General features: G+C 45.8%; 1 protein-coding gene across 3 annotated transcripts in view; it reads right to left on the reverse strand.

Moving 5' to 3' along the window:
• The window catches only part of MAPK4 (mitogen-activated protein kinase 4), a 146,028-nt gene extending 127,866 nt beyond the window's left edge, over positions 1–18,162 (reverse strand). For all 3 annotated transcript variants that reach the window (XM_032310885.1, XM_032310882.1, XM_032310884.1), the window contains exon 1: positions 17,972–18,162. The gene's annotated coding sequence lies outside the window, so the exon portion shown is untranslated. The remainder of the gene's footprint in view (positions 1–17,971) is intronic.
• Positions 18,163–23,138: the final 4,976 nt, after the last annotated feature.

The following is a 23,138-nucleotide window of genomic DNA, read 5'->3' on the forward strand; positions in this document are numbered from 1 at the left end:
AGATACAGAACCCACTAGGCCCTCATTCAGGCTAAGTAGGGGGGACTGCCCCACTCCCTTCCATGCTGGCCCTTCAGGGTTCTCCTGCTTCAAGGCTGCCCTTGACATTTATTTTAACTTACTTTTCCCTGAGAAACAATCTGAGTAGGGGGAACAAAGAATGCCTGGGTCCACATACAAGCATACGCAGGAGATGTTCAAAGAGCCAGTAAAGGCACCTACTGGAAATGGCTCTAAAAAGATGGAAATGCTGAGCAGAGACCGAGGGTGATGCCAGGACAAGATGACAGAGAGGTCACACCCCTGTGTCCTCATCACTTCCCAAAGGGACTTCTGTGACAGTCTCGTGGGTCTCCTGCAGATGCATGCTCCCGCCAGGCCGTTTCCCAACTCGTCATGTCACTCTCCTGCGTGAAACCCCCCAGGGAACTACCTCACTTTCAGATCAGCCCGGACTCCTCCACGTGGAGGACCAGCACCGGGATCTGGCCTCTGCCTGCTTACGCAGATGAAGCTCGCTCCCCATCAATCACCCTAAGCCACGTGTGCGCCCCACAGCAGCCTCACTCCTGTTCTCTTCCACCTTTGCCCGCACTGCTCCCAGAACACTGCCCCCCTGCTCCTCAGCTGGCAAACCCCTACTCATCCAAGCCCTCCCCACCAGGCTCCATCTGCTCCCGGGAGCCACCTCTGAGCCACACTGCCGCCTCCCCTCTGCGATCCATGGAAGCCCCAGGCTGGGAGGCCACTTTAACTCTTCATCCTGTGACCATTAGGTAGATCTGCAGCCACCCAACAGTGTCCTTTCCCTAAATACCACAAGTGCCATCTGTGTGCTTTCTTCATAGGGCAGTCCCCAGACCAGCAATCGGCACCACCCCAGAAGGTGTCAGACGGGCCAGTTCTGGGGCCCCACCCCAGTCCTACTGAATCAGAGAATCTGGGTGTCGCCCCAGGAATCCGTAGTTTAACACTTCTCTAAGGGACGCCTGTGCACACTCGAGTGCGAAAACCAGTGCCCTGGGAGACTTCCAAGAGCACAGAAGAGCAGTTCAGATTCAGCTCCGTAAGCAGCTCCAGTGAACTCTCTGCCTGGCAAGGACGGTGGAGCCTCCCCACGGCTGCAGGCAGCTGCACTGGCTGGGGCCAGATGCGGAAATACTTCCCTTCCCTGTACCCCTTGAACTAAACAAGAATCACCTAGGGAACCAAGGAAACCAGGCAACTCGTGCGCTCTGTGCTTCAGGGAGCTCTCAGAACCCTGAGCAGTGGGCGGGCTCTAGCAGCGCCTTGTCAATGGGACAGAGTTCACCTCGGGCTACGTCCAGGGCTGGAGCACCTTGCTCTTACAGAAGCCAGTTTCTGGTTGTTTTTCTCCAAAGGACAGTGTGAGACAGACACATCAGGAGTATGACAGGCAGATCAGCCACTCCTATGACAGGTAGAGAAAATGCAGCAGAGCAACCAGGAAGACCCTGGCTGTCGGTTCTGGCTGCGAGCTCCACTGGCGAGCTGAATTATTAGGTTTTGCTGCCCACTCCACCCCAAATCACTGCATAACACGTCCAAGCCTACAGAAATGTCCAAAGAACCAGAAATGGACTTCTTAGCACTGGCTTCTCTTATAAACCCTTACATCTAGCTTTCATCTCATACTTTATTTTTATTGAACACCTGCTATGCACGAGGTTAGCCAGGTCTCATTCACCCATGGACTGCAACCTCGGCTGCCCGTGAGAATCACACGAGGAGCTCTGAAAAAATTATGATGTCTAGTCCAGACCCCAGACCCATTAAACCAGAATCTGGGGAGTCAGACCCAGGCATCAGGATTTTTTAAATTCCCCAGGAGATTCCAATGTGCGGCCAATTTGGGGAACCATGGTTTTAAATCTTGATGTCTGAATCCCACTCCAAACCAAATAAATTAGTTTTTAGGGCTGGAGCCTTGGCATGTCTGTGTAACACACACACACACGGAATTTTCAGAGACATCCATTATTGTGACATCCTTTACAACGCTGCCTACAGGAGCTAGTGCCTCCGAGGACTGTATAAATCTGATAGCGGGTGCCACCAAAGGTACACAATTCATAAAAATGGCATTCTCACTACTGAATCCAACCCTCGGGGCTCCCATAGTCCCTACTTAGGCTTCCCTACTCAGCGGGGAGTCTGCTTCTCCCACTCCCTCTGACCCTCCCCCTGCTTGTGCTCACAGGCACACTCTCTCTGTGTCAAACAAGGAAGAAAATAGAATAATAAAATCTTTTTTAAAAAATTCCTTTTACAACACTGATGCTGTGTGCCTTGATCTGCCCAGCAAGTGAGGGAGCTTTTTACTCTATGGTGAATGAAATATGGTTGGGATATGTTTCATCTAAAGGATTCCTATTATAAATCCTTTTCTGGAAATGCTGATGTTGACAGAGCAAGTGTGCTTTAAAAGGGGTAAGCCTGCAAAACCACTCATTAAAACTTGGAAAAATAAGCTCAACACCTCCTCTTCTTTTACATATTACCTCTGCACAGTTGCAGTTTTTAGTGTGACTTTTTTTTGTTTTTGCCACCCCTGACCGTTCATCTACATGCCTGATGCCCAAGAGAATTATTCTCTGTAATTCCTGTTGCATCAGGAGGAGGGCTGAGCTGGAAGTTAAGATAAGTGGGCTCTGGATCCCATGTCACCTTGAGTTCTCTATGTGATCCAGAACAAGTTACTTGACCGTCAGGTTCTTCATTTACAAAACAAGAGAGTAAGTCCTTGCAAGGATGGTTTTCTTCCAGTTCAAACATCATGTGGTTCTCATTTGCTTGTGGACAACGACATTAGCGTGGTGGAAATGGCTAAGCTTATTACTTTGTTTTCCTGAAAATGGGTAATTATTTGGGAGAAAATACCTTGAGTAACCAATTCCATAAAACAAAGATTAAGTAACTAATAAACACACCATAATGTCCTCGATGCCACAAGCCTGCGGAAAGCAGAGAAATGGCCTATGTTGATAATATTAACAAGGAAAACAATTATACATCTAACCATGCTTTCAGAGAAGGAAACAGATGTTACAGCATAAAAACAGAGAGGAGGCAGCTTGGAGCATTTAGGAAAGAATGTCCAGAAGCAATAGAACAGTTCTTTCTATTAAAGTTTCTAGTTTAAAAAAAAAAGGGGGGGGGGTTCTAGTAAAGTTAGGGTTAAAGGAACAATGAACGTGGCTCCTAGTTCTAAACTTCCCAAGCACTGACAACGTGGCCTAAGACCAGCCACCCATCTTCCCCAAACTCAAGGCTTCCCATCTGTCAAGTGGGTATCACACAATATGGACGCAATGTCCTGGACAGGCCACTGGGAGGCTCAGAGAAGACACCAGTGCTACACAAAGCCAGGAAGATCTACTTGAGCCCGTGTCCCTAACAATTTTGATCTGGTGATCTGTAAAAACCAGAATTTCCAACTGAGAAAGGCCTCTGGAGATAAAACTCAGAGCTGATGGGATCTCCTACGGCGGCTTCTTTCCTTTTTCTCACCTTCTTAATTCCCCTTACTTATTTCTTACATAAAAATATGTGCTTACTTTTTAAGCAGTATAAGAAGGTATAAAATAAAAAATCCTTTCCCTTACCTCTTCAGTCCCCGGTTGCTTCTTACTTTACCACTACTAACAATGGCTTCTGTGTCCTTCCAGAAAAAAGCTTGCATGTAGCACATAATCATCACTGTACGTGTACACGGTCCTGTATCTGCCCCGCCTATCTAGAGCTAGACACCTTCTTTTCCAGGTATCTATTACTAGAGAGGAAAGATCTCATTTCAAATAATCTCAGTTTAAGGCAATATAGGTTTAGATTACTGAAATCAGACATTGCTTTTAGGGATGATAAATAATAATGCTATTATTATTTCTTACCAATGGGAAAGGGGGAAAGAGAGCAAGTTACTTAATATGTTATGGGAGCCAATTCCTGAATTCAGGGGTGCAGGGCAAAACACTGCATTGTTTGTTGGTTAAATAAGAGCAAAGTCAGCCGTTAAAGGACCGATAAACCTTTGGTTCTACGGATCTGTTTCTGAATAAACTGAATAGAGAAGTCAAGGGATTTTTTTTCTTTTTACCTCCTTTGTTCCATAAATGCATTTCAGGCTCACTTTCAAAGATGGCTCAAAAAAAAAAAAAAAAAAAAAAAAAAAAAGAGGGGGCAGGGGGAGGGGTTCAGGATTAACAAATTCACTGAATAACTTTTGAAGAATGAAGACATACACAAAAATTTAAAAACAAGACTTTCAGCTTTTAACTGATGTAGTTTAATAAACCAAAAGCATTTTCACATTGTAGTTTAATGAACCAAAAGCATTTTCTCCCTGTCATCCTTCATCCAACAAAATTAATAAGGACCTAAGTCTTTTGATTTGTCTTTACTCTCCATTCAGCTCAAGGATATGGTACAGTATAGAAAAAAATGAACACTTATTTAGGCCATGACATGCCCAAGACCATTTATCAGACATACTCTCACTCATACTGTTAAATAATGGTCTTTCTCCTTACTCTGTACATCCTACATTTCTCTCTGTCATTTTGATGGCACACATTTCACTGGCTTTATTACACAGCAGATGGGTAGGATGTTCGAGTCCTCTTCAGCGTCCTACACGATGGGCATTAAAACTCTGTAATAACTGGTCAAGACATTTTTCCTTTCTCTCCTCCAATCTGGAAAGCTCAAAGCAGTTGAGTATAGTTCCTCTATTGTTACCTATGTCTTACGTCCTCTTCTAAAGAGATTTACTGCAATTATCTTCCTGATTCTTCTCTTACAAATAAAATCATTTCAGATTTCTGAATCTCTTTGTCCCTTTTTTTTTCCTGTTGGAAACGCTGTAACGCTTTATTGTTCTGAATCGTCTAAAAAGTTCTGAATGTTTGGTAAAAAGTGCCATTGCCACCATACAGAGAAGGCAATGTCCTGGTCTCTATGACAAGTACAGAGCTTCGCTTGGCTAACTTTGTCTGAACTCCCCATGGTTCTCACATATGTTACTGAAATTGTAGCATATTATCTCTTATTAGCAGACAAAATGGTCTCAAAATGGCTGGAAAAAAACTCAAATTACAATTAATGGAAAATTTGACCATAGGAATATAGATCTAGACTTGATGAATCTCAAACTAACTATACCTCTTTAGAAAAAACTTTTAAGAGCCTACGTTTACCGATAAATAAAAGAAATGTGGACTTGTCCCTAAAGTGAATCACACTGCAGGAATTAATTTACTTCATTTCAGCCTGAAGAGATTTCAGACATCATGGTTCATAAATTCTTACGGCTGGTGGGGCTTTCTAGTAATTTTGCCTCTAAAAATAATCATGAAAGGGTTCATTTTCTGGGAGAATAGAAAGCTTTCTTCTTCAAAATTAATTAAGTCATTTATCCTTTCTTCCAAAGGCCCCAGTCACAGTCTAGAACTACCTGGGAGTGGAATGATAGCTTCGTTCCTTTAAGGACAGTTATTAAAGCCCAATTGGAGGATTTCTATTTCTAGCTAAGAGTGAACTAAGATATATAGATATATATATACATATATACGTGTATGTGTGTGTGTATATATATATATATATATATATATATATATATATAAAATCTTTCCTGTGTGTGAAATGCTGTAAGAGTAAAATAAAAATAAGCTGGATATATCATCATGGAATATAAAAAAAATCTCCGTGATCTCCAAAGAGTTGGTGGAGATACCCTGCCACAAAACAAGCCCCTTCCAGAGAGGCAGATCCCTAATGGCCAGACCTTCCTTGTTTTACCCAAATGCTACACACCTGAACAGTGAGAGCAGACCGTGCTTTCCTGGGCTGATAGCAATTTTCTGAGAGGACAGCTCTGAGGTTCCCAGGGAGAAAGGGACCCCAAAATAAATATTAGAGTCTCCCTCAAAAAAAGGCAATGGATGCTCTGCTAAGGTGGGTGGTGGAGAGGGGCTTCCTGCCACTTTGTGCCTCTATGCCCCACCTTTTCGAACTCAGAAAATGTATTTTTTCCACTGTAAAATTCTCTGTCTTCAGGAAGGTTGGGGAAAAACATCTATGAGAATTGGAGCAAAGTTGGTGAAAATATATTTGGCTGGTGATCCTGAGAACACATGGATAAGCATGTGACTTCTGAAAGCCAGGAAGGATTACGTAAGCTTCTTTGGAAACATAAGATTCAACAAGAGTCCCCTGGAAAGGCCACCCTGACTCCTGAGCAGGGACATAAACAGTTCAGTCTCTACAAGGACTAGACTTGGCCATGGGTGAAATATTCTGCTTTCCATCTAGAAATGCTAGAGACCAGGCCGAATGGCAGAAATGTTACCTAGCTAAAATACAGTCTACTCGCTTTCCTTCTTAACAGTTGCCCGGATAGAAAGCATCTTCGTCCCTTATCGTGTCCCTTGGTCTTAAATTCGCATCTTCCTGCAGGCCGCTGTGGACGAGAAGGCAGAAACCAGATGGAGACAGATGACTGATGGGGCTCCAGATGCCACTCCTGCAACCGCTTTCTCTGCCAGCTCACCTGCCTTATTAGGAAAAGCCTAAGGGACTGGTCTCTTCTATGTAGGGAAACAGATCTACATTTAGCTGGAGGCAGTTTGCAGGAATGCATTCATCCCAACCTCAGCTTTCCAGCTAGGACCAGGATGACATATTGGGAGTGGTGGAGAAAGTTCTCTGGCCATGGGCAGGCAAAGGGCAGCAGGTGCTTTATGCTCCTCTCCTGTCTGTCTCTAAGCTAGATCAGACTCACTTCTGCCTCCTCCAGCTGCAGTGAACTGGGTAATTTGAACCAAACTTCCCAATGAACACAAAAAGAAACCTACAGGAAATATTTTTTAAAACTTTTTCCTAAAGCTAACAAGATGGGGAGGGACTTCAGACTTAAGATCTGGGAAAAGGAGGTACAGAGATGGGGGCCTGGGTATGAGGGGCTACTTTCACCGGGTCAGATGGACCGTGAATCCAAAAGAGGAAGTTAGAAGCCCAGCAGCACTTCCCGCGGCCTCACAGTCAGGGGGCCAGGGCATCCCTAGGCGACAGGCCTGGTAAACCACTTCACACTAACGGTTAGGACCCTAGGAGTGAGAAAAAACAAACCGGTCTGACTTCAGACATACGGGTGACCTAAAAACATCTTAAGTCCTCACACTGATCCAGGATTCCTGGTACCCCAAAAATCCTGAAGAAGCTATTTAAGCTATTTAATCCTCTCTCAAACTCCTGTCATTTTTAACCAGGATCACTCAGAGCCTCAAATTATTACATTTCATCGATCTTAAATATCACTAATTATATGACTGCACTACTATTTTAGGTACCAGTGAAAAAGAAAAAGAAAAAATGTTAGGTAGCTCCTATTTTAGGTACCAACTATAAATATAAAACTCCATCAAGTGTAAACCACATCTGAATTTCAGAGATTGAAGTGTGGGGGGGGGGCGGGGGAGTACATCTTAAAATTGATGAGATGATATTTATGCAAATTTTTTCAAACAATATCTAGCACACATTCAAAGATAATCAGGCACATATAACACAAATATGAACCAGCATGATAATCAGAACAAACAACAGAAAGAACAAATGCATAAGTATTCCAGATGGAAAAATTATGACACACAGAATGTACAACAAATATACTTAACTATGGTCATGGAGGTACAAGTTGGGCTTAAACATTTCAAAACAAGGAAACAGGAATTACATAAAAGTAACATTAAAGACTTGAAAAAGAACTAGAAATTTTAGAACTGAAATTCAGTTACTAAAATTAAGAGTACAACAGATGGCTTTATTTGCAGATTAGATACAGCTGAAGAGACACAGTGTGATTTAGAAGACAAGTTAGAAGAACTATCAGAATGTCGCTAGGAGACATAAAAAGGATGGAAAATATGGAAAAGAGGGTAAGAGACAAAGAAGTTATAGTAAGGAAATTTAAGATAGTAAAATGACCTTACAAAACAAAGTTCTCCCAGAAATAGGCAAGAGAATTCTGAGGAAGTTGCTAATAAACCTAAGCTCAGCTCCTTCAAAGAGCAGCTACACCACTGAAGCAGGTCACCTTACTGAAGACCCAGAGATAGTATAATCCTGGTTAAAAGTTGCAATGTTGTGATTTATGAAAAATATATATTTGGCCATTCAGATGACCAAAACCTATTCAGGTCCACAGTTCCTGGCTCACAGCACCCAAACCTAGGAGATCTCCTGACAAAAAGAGCAATGGGAACAACTTTTGTCATAATATTTGGTCTTTATCCTCAGATCTTGAAATAACTTCACAGCCAAAAAAGTGAAATAAGTAGCTTGTTATTCATAAAAAGTCCCACTCCTTACCACAACTGGATTTACGTTAATCAGGTGACTCTTGGAAAGTACCTAAGGGAAGGGCCTGGTTGCCAGGGGAACTAACCATGAATAAAGTGATGGAACTTTCAGCCCTACTCCCCCGACTTCTGAGGAGGGGAGAGGAACCAGAGGTTGAATCAGTCACTAATGGCCAATGATTTAATCAATCATGCCCCTGTGATGCAACCTCCATAAAAAACCAAAAGGAAGGGGTTCAGAGAGCTCCTGTTTGGGGAACCTGAATGCTTCCACATACCACTGTGCCTGGCCCCAAACTCCATGTGAATAGAAACTCCTTTGTTTGGGACCTCACCCTATGTATCTCTTCATCATGCTGCTGATTCATACTCTTAGATATCCTTTGTAATAAACCAGTAATCTAATGAGTCAATAGTCTCCTGAATTCTGAACCACTTTAACAAATTCACTGAACCCACAGAGTACGAGGTGGGAACCCCTGATTTACAGCCAGTCCATCAGAAGCAGGGATGACAAGTTTGCAACTGGCTTCTGAGGTGGACGGTAGTCTTATGAGCTGGAGCCTGTAACCGGTGGGATCTTGCCTTCTCCAGGTAGATAAAGAGTAGGAATTGAGTTGAATTGCAGGACAATCAGCTGGTGTCCAAGATTTGCCTCAATGTGTGGGGAGAACAGCCCCCTGCATTAGCATCAGTGATCAGAACTCTTCTGAAAGAACAGGGGAGGGGCCCCTGGGTGGCTCAGCGGGTTAAGACTCTGCCTTCAGCTCAGGTCACGATCTCAGGGTCCTGGAATCGAGCCCCACATCAGGCTCTCTGCACAGTGGAGAGCCTGCTTCTCTGTCTCTCTCGGTCTGCCTCTCTGCCTACTTGTGATCTCTATCTCTGTCAAATAAATAAATAAAACCTTAAAAAAAAAAAAAAGTGTTGAAAGAACAGCCGACTATGGTTATTTTACCTTTCTGTGCTTCACTCTCCTCATACATGAACTGATACGGTAAAACAGTTCCCAATTCACAAGCTGTGAAGGACTGAGAATTAACACCTGTGACGTACTAAGTACTAAGCACTAAATAAGTGCTCACTACATGCCGGTCAATACCAGGGGATCAAGCAACTGTCCACCCAACTTTGTTTCAGGAACCAAAGACGCCATCTCCACCACTATGAACAAAGAGAGTTTAACCTAAAAGACAGCACCTATGTTACAACATACAGCACAGTATGTTGGAACTGTGGAACATTAGGGTTGGACAGAATTCTTCATCGAATATCCAGATCAGAAGTTTATTGTCTTTCCTTTTTTCCTTTCTTTTTTAAAAGATTTTATTTATTTATTTGAGAGAGAAAGAATGAGAGAGAGAGAGAGCATGAGAAGTGGGAGGGTCAGAGAGAGAAGCAGACTCCCTGTCCAGCAGGGAGCCCAATGCAGGACTCAATCAGGGGATGAGTGGAAGGATCTTGACCGGAGTGGAAGGCAGTCACCTAACCAACTGAGCCACCCAGGCATTCCTGTCTTTCCTTTTTAAAAAATGGATTTTATACGTGCAGATGAATTTTTTAAACCACTAACCCCACATAGAAAAATAGATAAAAAAGATATAAACAGGTAACAATCCTATTGAGAAATGTTTAGCCATATTGGTAACCAAAATGCAAATGAAAGCCATAGTGGCATATTTTCCACTTACCAAATTATAATTTTTAGAAATAAAAATACCCTATAGGCACCTGGGAGGCACGGTCAGTTAAGTGTCTGACTCTTGGTTTCATCTAGGTCATAGTCTCAGGATCGAGCCCCAGGTGGGGTGCGACACTGAGCACGGAGTCCGCTTGGGACTCTCTCTGCCCCTCCCTTCTGTGCTTGCACTCTCTCACTCTCTTGTTCTCTCTCTCAAATAAATAAATTAATCTTTAAAAATAAAATAAAATACCCTATGCTATCAATGATGTGGTAAAATCATTTCCATTTTTGGAACACAATTGGTTAGCATGGTACATTTCCAATCCTGGTTGAGTAATTTCACTACCTGGAAATGTATACCCAGAAAAGAATCCAAATTATAGAAAAAGTATGAACACAAAGTTGTTCATTGCAATAATACAGCAGTGAGAAACTGGGAGAAAACCACGTTCACTAACAACAAAATACTGCAATTAACAGGCTTCCAGAGTGTTGATTTGCGTAGCCATTAAAAGTCATGTTTACAGGGGCTCCTGGGTGGCTCAGTGGGTTAAAGCCTCTGCCTTCGGCTCAGGTCATGATCCCAGGGTTCTGGGATCGAGCCCCACATTGGGCTCTCTGCTCAGCAGGGAGCTTGTGTTCCCCACCACCCTCTCTGCCTGCCTCTCTGCCTACTTGTGATTTCTGTCTGTCAAATAAACAAATAAAAAAATCTTTGGGAAAAAAAAAGTCATGTTTATAGAGAGTCTGTAAAAATACAGAAATTGCAGGTGCCTGGGTGGCTCAGTGGGTTAAAGCCTCTGCCTTCAGCTCAGGTCATGACCCCAGGGTTCTGGGATCGAGCCCCACATTGGGCTCTCTGCTCAGCAGGGAGCTTGTGTTCCCCACCACCCCCTCTGCCTGCCTCTGCCTACTTGTGATTTCTGTCTGTCAAATAAACAAATAAAAAAATCTTTGGGAAAAAAAAAAGTCATGTTTATAGAGAGTCTGTAAAAATACAGAAATTGCGGGTGCCTGGGTGGCTCAGTGGGTTAAAACCTCTGCCTTCGGCTCAGGTCATGATCCCAGGGTTCTGGGATCGAGCCCCACATTGGGCTCTCTGCTCAGCAGGGAGCTTGTGTTCCCCACCACCCTCTCTGCCTGCCTCTCTGCCTACTTGTGATTTCTGTCTGTCAAATAAACAAATAAAAAAATCTTTGGGGAAAAAAAAGTCATGTTTATAGAGAGTCTGTAAAAATACAGAAATTGCAGGTGCCTGGGTAGCTCAGTGGGTTAAAGCCTCTGCCTTCAGCTCAGGTCATGATCCCAGGGTCCTGGGATCGAGTCCCGGCTCTCTACTCAGCAGGGAGCCTGCTTACCTCTCCCCTCTCTCTCTGCCTGCCTCTCTGCCTCTTCGTGATCTCTGTCAAATTAATAAATAAAATCTTTAAAAAAAAATACAGAAATTGGTATAATATTAACTGAAAAAATATATGAATTACAATTATATGTACAGTATGATCTCAAGTGTGTTTAAAAACTGAGCTGAGGATAAAAAAGACTAAAACATAGCAAAATATGATTGGGTCAAAGGATCATGGTAGGACTTTTTTTGCTACTTCCCATAATGCACACGTAGTACTTTTCTAAATAGGGAAATAAATATTTTTGTTCTAACTATTTACTGTAAAGATAATATCAAAGAGCATTAAAGGAAGTTCTTTTTATTTAAAAAAATTTTGAGATCGGGCGCCTGGGTGGCTCAGTGGGTTGAGCCGCTGCCTTCGGCTCAGGTCATGATCTCGGGGTCCTGGGATCGAGTCCCGCATCGGGCTCTCTGCTCAGCAGGGAGCCTGCTTCCTCCTCTCTCTCTCTCTGCCTGCCTCTCTGCCTACTTGTGATCTCTCTCTGTCAAATAAATAAATAAAATCTTTAAAAAAAAAATTTTTGAGATCTAATTGACATAAAACATTATATTAGTTTCAGGTATACAATGTAATGATTCAGTATCTGTATATACTGTGAATCTGTATATACTGTGAAATATAATATATCTAGTTAATATCCACCACCACACATAGTTACAATATTTTTTTCTTGTGATGAGAACTTTGAAGATCTACTCCCTTAATAACTTTCAAATGTACAGTCCAGTGTTATTAACCATACTCACCACTCCATGTGTGGGAAGTTCTGTAAAATAATCTCATTCCACTAATCCAACTCTCTGTTTTTTCCTGGTTTTTTTCAATACTACTCATATGCACACACACCTCTGGCACAGGTGTTATCAGTGTGAATTAAAGGTTAGTGCTACCAGGATTAGATGACCCGGTAATCTAATCAACAATCTAATCAATAATCTATAATATAATCAATAATTTGATCAATGATCTAATCAATTAGATTATTAGAAACTCTTCTGCGTGGACCTCCCTTCCACTAATATGCTCTAGCAACCAGGAAGTCAGAACAATATTCCAGTGACAACAAATGCCAAAGGGGATGGGACAAACTCCTGACCCCTTGCCCAGCATTGGCACTAACCTCTGTGTAACCCTGGCAAGCCACTTAACTTCTCAGCCTCAGTTTCCCCATTTATAAAATTGGCCAAAGAGAGCTGCTCACTGGTCCCCCAAATCCCTTGCAGGTTATAATCTCTGTGCTTGCATGCAGATTTGACCCAAAATCTCCAAACAGATCTTGACTCTTAAAAACTCTATATAAAAATCAAATTCATTTAAACACAAATGGAAAAATAGCTATTTTTTTAAAACCCTCCTACAATAAATCTTCTTGTAGAGAGTCTTTTTATTTTTGTTAAATCTAGACATTGACTTATTGACAGTTCATCTTTACATACAGTCAGGCACATTTAAATACTAAACCTATAATCATAGCACTTTCTCTTCCTCACTGAAGGTAGGCTGATTTAGATTAAGGAAAAAGACTGGGTGAATGAAAAGTCTGAAATACAGAGATTTTTTTCTAGTTTGTTTTATTATCTTAAGTTTTCAAATACTTCAACTATTTGCCTACCCATGCCCCCAAAAGGCATTTCCTATCTAGCCTGTTGGAATACAAGAAGCCTCATTCCAGTCTTGGGTATAGAAGCATGACTATAATAGAAGTATGAATCAATAAAATCTTACTGTAAAATTTCCCCATACCATTATAATATGCTGGAAAAGAGTTTCATTCACTTTCTGAATCAATAACTTGGGCACTGGGCCAAACTCGTTTACAATGCGTGTTAAGGTACTTCTATCCACTAGAGGAACTCACATAGCCTCCTGCTAAACTTGAACTAACCTTGCCCCACAAACATAGTGTGGGTACTGACCTGGAATTGCTGAACCTATGAGAGTTTCTTTCCGAGAACAGACAGTAACAGAAGTACAGGCCACCCTGCATCTAACAATTCTAGTTTGATCCACGCTAAGTCAAGTCTTCGAGAAGATTCTCTTAGCTCTTTCCAGTCATGGGTAGAAGAAAGTCTTTACTTTCCTGTTCTTACTGCCACAGCTGTCCTGTCACTCCTCTCCTCTTTCCCAGAGGCAGCAGCTTTACTCGAAGATAATGAAACTGAAATCCCTCTTACAGAATCCTTCCAATGTTCTAGCAACAGTTTCACCTGGTCATTCCTGGTCATTTTGCTTAAAGAGGACTCCTAAATTACATAAGCATCCTGTCCCACCAGAACTAGATCCTCTCCCCACATCCCTCCCCACTGCTGCGCAACAGTCACTGCCCAAGCAGCAGCCAGAATGACCCTGTGGGCAGTGGTGGCTGCCAGGGGTGGCTCTGTGGCCCACAGGTCTGGTATGTTAATCAGCCACATGCTGGGGGAAGAATTTGAGGGGTTTTTTTTTTAATTTTTATTTTATTTATTTTTTTTGCCTCAAAAGACTGACTTAATGCCATGAGCAGATTAGACTATGTGAGATGACAAAGGATGTTATGCTGATTTCTGAAATGATTCATAGGCGAAGTTCCACGAAGTTAATTTCACATTTACTAAGTCGCCGTTATTGAAAAGAACCAAGTTATGTTAAATAAGGCCTCTCCCAGGAAAGTAAGAAGGTACAGAGAATGGTACATATGGTACATATTCACCAATATCCCCTTAAAACAGTGGGTCTCAATCAGGGGTGACTTTGTTCCCCAGCAAACATCTGGCAACAACTGGAGACATTTCGGATTGTCATGACTTGGGGGGGGTCGGAGGGGGGCGGGGACACTACTGGCACGGACTGGGTAGAGGCCAGGGATAGTGACAAACACCCTGCAACACACAGGACCACCCCCATGACAAAGTATTACTCAGCCCGCAACATCAGTGGCGCTCAGGTTGAGAATCCCCCCTTACAATAATGAGCATGTGTAGACGGGTAGAGAAGCAAGGTCTGTTTGGAAAACGATTGACCTTTAAACACCAGAGCAAGTGCAGGTCAGGTAGACAGGAAGCTCAGGCGGAGCTGCTATGACTTTAGTCACCACACTCAGGTAAAAAGCTCTGGACTCTCAGGACTGCGAGGACCGGCCAGGCCAAGAGTGGCTGCACGAGGAGGTGGTGGTGTGATTCCAGGAGCACCAAGACCCGATTCCCTCCAGCACCCACTTGTCTGGGCTTGAAATCCTCTCATGGTGGACAAAATCTTTCATTCCATAATGAGGTTTAAAGTGCAAAGACTCCCAGAAAAATGAACAGTGACCTACATTCATATTCAAGAGAAAGTGACTGATGACAGATTGTTTTTCCCCTGTAGTGTTCATACAGGGAAAGGCTCTGAGCAGCTCCAAGGGGTGCACGCGGAGGAAGAGAGGACAGGGAGGGAAAGTGTAAAGAAATGGGCAATATGGCCTTTGGAGAGAAATGTCACCTATAGACCATGCCTGAGCCTGCAGGGAGGTGGGGACACAGACAGAAAAAAAAAGTCACATTCTTAGCCTTGAAGAAGATTACAATCAAGTTCAGCTCAGGTGAAAAAACTCCAGGAATGCCGGAAAGAATGGCAGGGATGCAGTGCAGTCCCTGCAGCAAATAGAAGAGAAAGGTCCTCACCAGCGCTGGGAGCACAGTGAACCCCAAACTGTGCCGAGCTCCTGACTCCTGAATTCTAGCGAAGTCATGGACACAGTAAAATGCTCAGGCAGCAATTCTGTGAATGAATGAAACTATTCTAGAGGAAGAGCTATCAAATTCCTGGTTGGTTTTCCTTCACACCTTTGCTTCCACCATTTTTCTCAATTTGGGAGGAAGCCTTGGTTCGAGGTCTTTTCTGCCCATGCGAGTCCTAGTCCACGTCGCAAGGCCAGTTCATGTTATCTCTGTACATTCCTGATTTCACCCTCTGTGGGGTTTTCCTCTGCTCTGAATTATAGGGCCTCTATGCCATGCACAGAAAGTTTACAACCTATTTCCTATATATCTTTTATAACAGGCCTAATTCCAGAAAGAATCTGAGGGGGCTTTCAAATTCATAACAAATATAAGACAATGTCCTTTACAAAGAATTTAAGAGGGAAGCTGGAGATAATCTGAGAAGAAAAAGATCACTGTACCACGAAGTTGGGATGAAGCAGTTACCAGGAATTACTGGAGGCCAAGGTAAAAAGATGAACATACTAGACATATAGAAAGACACAATTTCATGAGTGCAAGATTTTCTTTGCCAAATTCTAGGAAGAATATACTCCTGGCTTTTTTCAAGTTTGCTATGCAAACAGTCAATTTACATGTTGATCTCAAGAACTCTGTTAGGTCCTTTAGGACAGAATACATCTTAGGGTTTACTTCCCAGATAGCAGCCTGTATTAAACGTAAGTGCTCAAATATTTGCTAATAGACTAATGACCCGCAGGTTGCTTCAAGTTTGGATATTCCAGTGTGTCTCTGGATCCCAAAAGGATCAGAGTCATAGGAGTCATCAAATCTCTCAGCAGGAAGGACCATCTGATTCTTCCGCTGAGTCCCCAGGCCCCCAAATGATGGGATTTTAAAGATAGGCTCACCCCACCTGCTTTGAAACTAGGGGCTGGAAGGTTCACGCAGACCCTATCTTCGCTATCTTTGTGCCTCCCCCAACCCTGTTCCTGGTTTAGCTGATTGTCCTTTTGTCTGTCTTTCTGTCCCTTTTGTTTGTCTTTCTGTCTGCACCACAGATTCTTATCCCTTTGAGTGTCAAGGCTTTGCCCTATTAACTTTTAATTCACCACAATAACTAACATGGTGCTTTGCCCCAAAGAACTGCCTTTTTTCTTTTTTCTTTCTTTTTTTTTTCTTTTTCAGTATAAGGAAAGTGAATTGGAAAGGGGTCCCTGAGCCCGTCTTTTCATTATTCTGCCCTGCTCCCCTCTGACCCCTCCACCTGGAGGGCAGAACACCAGCTCCTCCTACACCACATGACAAGCAGTCCAGAAAGGTTAAAATGCAATTTACTACAGGAAGGGAAGACTCAAGGGTCCAAGGGCACATTCTCTCTCCCTTATTTCCACATGCCCCCCAAAAGTAGGCTGGGAAATCCTTCAGGAACACACACACGATAACAAAAAACCTTTGTACACAGAAGGTGCTCAGTAAATATCTATTAAAATAAGGTCACAGCACAACTACCTTGAATACAGTAAACACTCAATAAATACCGGCTAAACTGAAAAGTTTGTAACACACCTACTTTGTGCGTAGTAGATGCTCAATAAATCTTTTAAATTAAGATGATCGTAGGACTTCTGCCTTGCCCATGGTAGGCCCCCCGTAAATGGCTATTACATCGAATAGCAGTAGACGCTCGCTCAGAGAACCCGGGCAGAGGTGACATCAGTCAAATCCCAGGCAGAGATCCATGAATGGAAATGCGCGTCTGGAGGTAGCGCTTTCGAGAGAGCCGGAGAGGCGCGTGACAGCGCGCGGCCGCGGCGCTCCGCGCGCTTTTTCCAGAGCCGCCGACCCACCGCCCGCTGCCGGGCATTGACGAGCGATCGCGACCCGGTCCCCACCCAGGCGCGCGAACCGGCCGCTGCCTCCAAATACCACTTCGAGGCTGCACCTGGAGCTCCCGCAACCGCCCGCTCCCGGGGGGTTCCGCCCACTCTGGCTTCTCCTCGGATTCGGGAGAGTTGCGGGCAGAACAAAAGCAAACGCCAGCGAGGCTTCCGTTTGCGTCTCCGATGGAGAGCAGCCCGGGAACAGGCTGGGGAAGCCGGCCCGGGACCGGGCTGCGTGGTCAAACCCGACCCGCGGCCGGCAGCCGCCTTCCCTCCGCAGCCGATTCAGGCTCGGGACTGCAGAGCCGGGGAGAGCAGCGGGGCTCCCTCCCTCCCTCCCTCCCCGCTCTCTCGGGAGCCCCGAGCCCTCGCCCTGGGGCCGCGGGAGGGCAGACTGGGCGCCTCGGTCGGGGGGCGCGGGGGGGCGCTATATTAACCCTGAACGAAGCGCGAAGGAGGCTGGAGGGAAAGATGCTAGGGAACTGGGGCAGACCCCACAACCCAGATCCGAATTTGAACTCGCAGTGCGAACCGTCCCTCGGCGCCCCCAGACGCACGGAACTGCCCGCGGGGGTGGGGTCCCCTCCACGGCGTCGGGTGCCTAAAGCCTCCTCCCCCACACACCCCCCGGGGATGCCCAGCGGCAACCTTCCCGTCAGGACTACAGATCCAGCGACAACCTCGGCGCGCGGCTGGCCGAGGAAGGGGTGTTAGGGGGCGGCCGTGTCCGTCTCGCGGGAGACACCCCCGCGCGGAAACTCGCTAGTTTGGTATTTGCCTGGTTTTCCGTTCGGATTTTTTTTTTTTTTTTAAGGTGAGGTGGGGGCACCGTGAGAACGGGGAAGTAGCATTTCTTCCTTTCGCCCGGCTGCTCCGGAGCCCGCCGAACTCCGAGAGGGGTAGGCGGCAGGAGAAGAAAGAAAGCGGAGGGGGAGCCACTTACCCAAAGCACAGCCCGAGAGCGCGGCGGCCCGGGCGCGAGCGGCGCCTTTGTCTGCGGTCGCGGCGCCGGCGCGCTCGGCCAGGCCGGTCCAAGCCCCGGCGCGTTGCGAGCTCCCGCGGGCGCCCGGACACCCCGGCCCGCGGCTCCGGCTCCCGCTCCCGCTCCGGCTCCGGCTCCGCTCTGGCCCCCGCCCGCACAGCCCCGCGCTCGCCGCCGCCGCCGCCGCCGCCGCGGCTCCGCCCCGAGCCGGGCCCCGCCCCCGGGCCGCCGGGCCCCCACCTGCTGCGGCGGCGGGCGCGGGGGAGCCGGGTCTGGGCCGCCAGGGGCGGCCGCCTCCCTCGCGCGCCGGGCTCCCGCCTCTCCAGCCTCCCGGCCGGGCGCGCACAGAACACAGGGCCCTTCTCCCACGCAGCCCCCCGCGGAGACAGCCTCACCTGAGGGGCCCGGCGCCCGCGTTTTCTGAGTCGAGCCGCGGTCCCGGGGTAGTCTGGCCTTCCCGCCTCGGCGCACGTCCTCAGGAGTCCTCCATCACCTTAGAAGCCCGTCCTCACTTTTGCCCGGGGAAGGGCACCCGTCGGGCTCTGCCCCGGCGGGATGGGGCGGCGGGAAGCGGGGTTCTCCCTAGCCCCAGGCGAAACCGGGCCTCCCAGCCGGGTCAGCCCGGCGCCTCTGCAGCGGCCAGGGGCGGGGGTGCCAGGGGAGACCGAGCCGGCGGCTACCAGGTGGCCGGTTTGGAGCCGTACTGTCGCTCGCCGTCGCCGGGCCAAGGGAGACCCGGATGGGTGGGAGAAGGAACCGGGCGGAGAGTCGAGGGGGTGCGGGGTGCACGTGCACGGGCCCAGAGCCTGCCCTGGATTCAGAGCGGGTCGCCTGGGCTGTGGACCTATGCTCACTTGCAGGGCCGGGATAAAGGTAACAGAAGGCAGCCGGGCTTTGGAAGCCAGAGAAAAGGAAAGGAGAGGCCACCAGACATAACGCTGGTAATAACCAGTGTTCAGGTGCCGCCTTCCAGCGAATCTAAAGGGGTCCATACCGATTAGGTGTGTCTCTTAATGCGTTTCTCCCCAGTGGAATGGCTGAGGAGACACTTTTCTAAGCATAGAAAAAAATATGATAACCTAAATAGTGTATAATGAGGTCACTAGCGGCTTTAGCGGCCCAAGAGCCCTCCCTTCTCCCAGCTCCCAAAGCCTTCTGAGCAAGAATCGTACTTTGACACTTTATAGGGTCAGCTGTATCCTATGGTTAGTTCTTCTTCACCTCTCCTTTTCTGCTTCCAGGGCCTAGGGCAATTCCAGGTGTGTAATAGGTGCCCAATAACTGTTGAAAGCATTAACGGGTGATTTATGTAACTGCTAATTGTAACGTGGGCAAAACACAAAGATTTTTAATTGTAGGATCATATCAGAAAATGCATTAAGTGGGTAGAACAGTGATGGCCGTAGGCAGGGTGATAAATGTTAGCTCTAATTATTAGGTAGAGAGAAATGCTATTAATCACATGTACGTAGGTAATACCTTAAGGTTACTTACCGATTTAAAGAGGTCAGTTGTCTGGACCTTCATTAACCTAAAAGAATAGGTAAGGATAAGGAGAGTCTGTAACAAGCGAATGTGTGTGCATCTGTGGGAACTTTCCTGTGTACGTTTCCCAAAGGGAACATTTTAACATTTGCTTCTTTAATTTTCATTACAAATAAGTATTATCGATTCAATGGGTTTGCATAAATATGAAATACTCCGTTAATTTATTCATTTTTATAACATCTTTTCTAGGAAGGAGGAATGAAGCCCCAATGATTCTCATTTTGTCCAAAAAAGCCAGAACGGCAAATGTCCCACCACATTGAGCCCACTAGGCTGAGAGTCTGGTGGGTCTGAATAAGGAGACTGACTCAGGACAACACCAGCAGAGCTCCTAGCCTCCCTCCTGGGTGTTTTAGATCAGTGTCTTGGGTCTGTGAAACTGTTCTTGGGAGCAATGTGGTTGTCCACGTGAGATAATTTATCTCTTCCATTTGGCAACTGGGAAAATGTAATTTTCTCCGTGTGATGAGCATGAGTGAATGGCTCATGCATAGTGAATGGCTGTCCTCCAAATTGTGGGACGAGGGTGTGAAATATGCATTTTAATATCAGAGTCCATTACCGCACAATGCCAGCGGAATAAATAGGAACTGGGATATTTTATCTAGACACCCTCCCTCCCATCAGAATCACATGGGGTTCTTCTATGGATGCTGTTATTAGGGAACAGTTTATTCCTTATTTTTACCCCCACAGAAGAAATGTTTCCCAAAGAAACAGCTGGCCTAGATAGGGTAAGAAAAAAATAACCACATAGAGCCCAGGGGGTGGGAAGGTCATCAGGTAGCTTTAAGACTTCTTCAAGTGGGGAGAATATGTACCAGCATTTCCTCTATTGCCTATGAGTAGAAACCCATCAGCTGTACCAGGGTGTCCCGGCCAGAGGAGCTGATGTCTTCAGTGATCCTGGAGGATACAGTGGGTGGGGAGTTGCTGCATTGAGCAGGAAAATGCCATGCCACCTGGCTTAGGGTATTTACAATATGATGTTTTTGAAATATTGTTTCTATAATACTGTGTATTATTCCCCCCATGCATCTGTTGAAACCTAATCCCAACCTGTGGGTGTTTGGAGGTGGGGCCTTGGCAAAGTGATGACTTCAGGAGGGTGGCACCCTCAGGAATGGGGTTTCTGCCTCGGGAAAAGAGACCCCACAGAACTCCCTTCACTCCTTCTGTCAGGTGAGGGCACGGTGATAAGACAGGCTTCTGTGAGCCAGGAAGTAGGCCCTCACCAGATATCAAATCTGCCAGCACCTTGATCTTGGACTCCCCCGCCCCCAGAACTGGGAGAAGTTTTGCTGTTTATAAGCCACCGGGTTTCTGGTATTCTGTTATAGCAGCTGGAACGGACTAAGACAATAGAGTAACCATCCTCAGGAAGGGCTAGTATCTAAAATGAGGTACAAATGACGGTCTTTCTCCATAGAACTACCAATAGGATTTTTTGATTGTGATATATAGTAAGAAATATATTTGCTCTGGGCCCCTGGTTCCCGGCACAGAACTCCTCAAACCCTAGGAATTTCCTGAGTGATTAGAGCGTGCTTTGTCATTCATAAGGGGTGTCAATGATACCCCTTGGAGTTTATTCTAATGAGATGACTTAGGGTGGGCCCCACCTATAGCCTCAGGATGAAGCTGGTCACTGGAAAAACCTAGTGATTAGAGGTCTGGAACTTTCTGCCCCACCTACCAACCTCTGGAAAGATGAAACCCTATACCTGAACAGTAAGTAAGACTTGATGAGTTGCCGGGTTGGCGAACACACTCGGTAGTGGGGAGGACAGTGAACTCCAGTTCCACGGGGCCAGAAGCACCTGCGTTGGAACCTTCTGGACCTAGCTCTATGTATCTCTTCATCTGACTGTTCATCTATAACCTTTATGATATTTTTAATAATATTTTTAAAAATTATTTTATTTATTTATTTTAAAGATTTTATTTATTCATTTGAGAGAGATACAGAGACTGAGAGGGAGAGAGAGAGAGCACAAGCAGGGGAACCAGCAGAGAGGGAGAAGCAGACTCCCTGCTGAGCTGGGAGCCTGACATAGGGCTCCATCCTGGGACCTGGAGATGATGCCCCGGGCCAAAGGCAGACACTTAACCCTCTGAGCCACCCGGACGCTCCAAGATTATTTATTTTAGAGAGGGAGGGCAGAGGGAGAGGAAGAGAAGCGGATTTCTGGCTGAGCACAGAGCCTGCCACCACAGAGCCGGACATGGAAAATGCCTTGGGGCTGGATCTCAGAATGCTGAGATCTGGACCAGAGCTGAAATCAAGGCTTAACCTACTGACCCACCCAGGTGCCTCTATTGTATCTTTTGTAATAAACTGATAAACATATATGAATGTTAAAGTTGAGTTCTGTGAGCCACTCCAGCAAATTATTGGAACTCCAGGCAGGGGTTATGGAAATCTGAAGTGGGCAGAGGGTACAGTCTTGTGGGACTAAGCCATTAATCTGAGGGAACTGATACCATCTCTAGATAGTGTTGGAATTGAATTAAATTGTAGGAAAACCAGTCAACGTCCACTCAAAATTGAGTTCTTGGTGGCATTGGGAAAAACACACAGTGGATTTATGAATTGTTCATACCTGTTTCCCAGTTTGGTTTTGTCTTCCAGAAGAAAATCTGTTTATGATGATTATACTTATGCCTGATTTATACCCTGTCAATTACAAAAGGGGACATGAGGCCCTTTGAAATATTAAAAAAACATGTGAAGCTATAAAGTACTCTTCTAAGTTTTGGTACATCAGTCTTGGTTTACAGTTATTACCAGTATTTTATTAAATAAGGATGGCTGCAATCCAATTCTGGGCCACAGGAGGAGAGCCCCCACCTATTATTGGCAGATGTGGTTGATAATAATGTTGCTTTTACAGAGTTGCTCTCCCTTACTATAAAGGAACCTGGCTGACCAAAATAAATAAATAAAATAATATTCTAATTAAGATGTGATGGAGGGAGGCGGCGCCAGAGCCACTTAGGAAACTCAATAGAGAAGGGTCAGAGTCTTGATTATGCTTTCTTGAGTCGTCAAGAGGGAAGAGCTGCCAAAAGACCATGCAAAGACAGCATAGTATGATCAAAGAACAGTGGCTGGAGAGTAAGCAACTCTGTATCACTGACCAAGGCTTTTGCCCTCTCTCGGTTGTACTTTTCTCATCTGTATAATGGGAGCGCTCGCCTTCCCTATCAAATACTTCTCGGGTGCCACGTTCGATCCCTGTAGGTCTCACCTTATTTTGGCTGTCCAGCTCAGGGACCGTCTGCGCTCAGAGACCTGGGATAGCTCCTCACCTCCTATTCGTGTTTTTTACCTCACTTCCTGCCCTGGGGCTTCCCTGTTGCCTCTGGGCTAAGTGATGCTGCAGAAACCCAGTGTACATCCTTGTGTGAAATTGACAGGGAAGTTAAGACCCGCTGGGTGAAGCTGTCACCAGTGGGTTCCAGAAGCCAGCAGATGAACTCTTTTCACCTTCTCCAGAATGCAATAGCCCACGTGGCCCCTCAGTAGAGGACCCAACAAGATCAGGCAATCGGTTGTGCTGGATCCTGAAAGTGCTTG

Source organism: Mustela erminea, chromosome 13 (assembly GCF_009829155.1).
Source record: "Mustela erminea isolate mMusErm1 chromosome 13, mMusErm1.Pri, whole genome shotgun sequence".
NCBI classification, from domain to species: domain Eukaryota; kingdom Metazoa; phylum Chordata; class Mammalia; order Carnivora; family Mustelidae; genus Mustela; species Mustela erminea.